This window comes from Miscanthus floridulus, chromosome 18, assembly GCF_019320115.1.
Source record: "Miscanthus floridulus cultivar M001 chromosome 18, ASM1932011v1, whole genome shotgun sequence".
Lineage (NCBI taxonomy): Eukaryota > Viridiplantae > Streptophyta > Magnoliopsida > Poales > Poaceae > Miscanthus > Miscanthus floridulus.
The window spans coordinates 64,798,694-64,800,211 of NC_089597.1; the positions used below are offsets into that span (position 1 = coordinate 64,798,694).

Consider the following 1,518-nt stretch of genomic DNA (forward strand, 5'->3'; position numbering starts at 1 on the left):
ATTGATGTTGCACCATCCACCTCCACTAATATGCCTAAATAATCATTAAAGCCCATTAGTAAATAAAGGCATGGGCCTTTGAGAGTGGTGGAAAATGGGGCTCGGATTTTTCTAATTTCGAAATTAATTAATATCATGAAATAAAAATAATTCTAGAAAGTCTAGAATTACCAATTATATCACGAAAAATGCTCTGAAGCTTAGAAAAATCCTCGGAAAATCCTAGAGATAAATTGAAAGACGAGGAACTCAGACAAAATATTTGGAGCTCATGAAAAGGTTGTTGAGACCTTTGAATAAAAAGATCAAGGTCAATGAGGTAGGAATTAAATTAGAAAGATTCCAAGAGATAGATGTTCGTATTCTAAACGTATTTAAAAAAATTATTTTGCACAAAGAAACATAAGGTGTGACTGGCATGAATGCAACAAACATGTTTCTACCTTAAGATAAATTTGAATTTAATGAAAATTTATTATTTCCCTATGTTTTCATCAGCACAAAATACAAAATTAAATCATTTTAGCTCTATTTCAAGAGAAATAAATTTTAGGGTGTTACAATACTCCCCACATAAATTTTGAGCATTGAACTCATCTTGAATGACCTAGCGATCTTTCTTGTAATTGTCTCGTTGTTCGAGCCAATTCAACAGTACATCCATCTTGGTTGACAGTGCACACACCTCTTCTGGTACTTCTTCACTCTTATTAAATGATTGAATATTGCAAGATGACCAGCCTTGATTAGAGGCTATGTTTTCCATAAAAGTTTCAGGTTTTCCAAGGGTGAGTGATATAAATGATCCTCCGGCAGTGGCATCGAGTTGTTCATGGGCTTTCTAAGTTAATCCATGGTAGAAATTTTGCATGAGCAACCAATCTTCCATTCCATGATGAGGACAATTTGAAACATATTCTTGAAAACGTTCCCATGCTTCTAGAATGGTCTCTCCTTTCTGCTGGTGGAAGTTTGAAATCTTTCCTCTTAAGACATTGGTCTTGACTAGGAAAACTTTTCTAGGAAGACCTTTGAACACTTTGCCCATGTATTGATGTGATCTTTGTTGGTGTAGAACCATTACTTTGCTCTTCCCACAAGTGAGAATGGGAACAAATGAAGTAGTATGATGTCTTGAGCAACGTCCTTGATGACGACCGTGCTACTTATCTCTAGGAAATTCTGAAGATGAGCACTAGCATCTTCATGTGCCTTCCGCTGAATGGGGATAGCTTTCACCATGTTGATGAGGCTTGGCTTGAGCTCGAACTCAAGGTTATTGATTTTGAGTGTTGGTCCAGTGCGAATGTTCTCGGTGCTTGGAGCAGAGAACAGACGCAGGGACTTGTCAGCCATAGCTTCATAAAGTAGTGTTGAGCTTCCTCTTGATTTGGTTGATTCTGATTGATGGAAATTATTGGTAAATCACAACCAATCCTGGAATACCCTGTATAAGATATGAACAAAGACAAAACAAGGGTAAGCCTGCTAAAGCAGAGATTATTATTTTATCAATAA

General features: G+C 36.6%; 1 non-coding gene across 1 annotated transcript; it reads left to right on the forward strand.

Annotated features, from left to right (window-relative positions):
* Window positions 1–887: 887 nt before the first annotated feature.
* LOC136525101 (small nucleolar RNA R71) lies at window positions 888–995 on the forward strand. The gene has a single exon (XR_010776425.1). It is a non-coding gene; the product is annotated as a small nucleolar RNA R71 (small nucleolar RNA).
* Window positions 996–1,518: the final 523 nt, after the last annotated feature.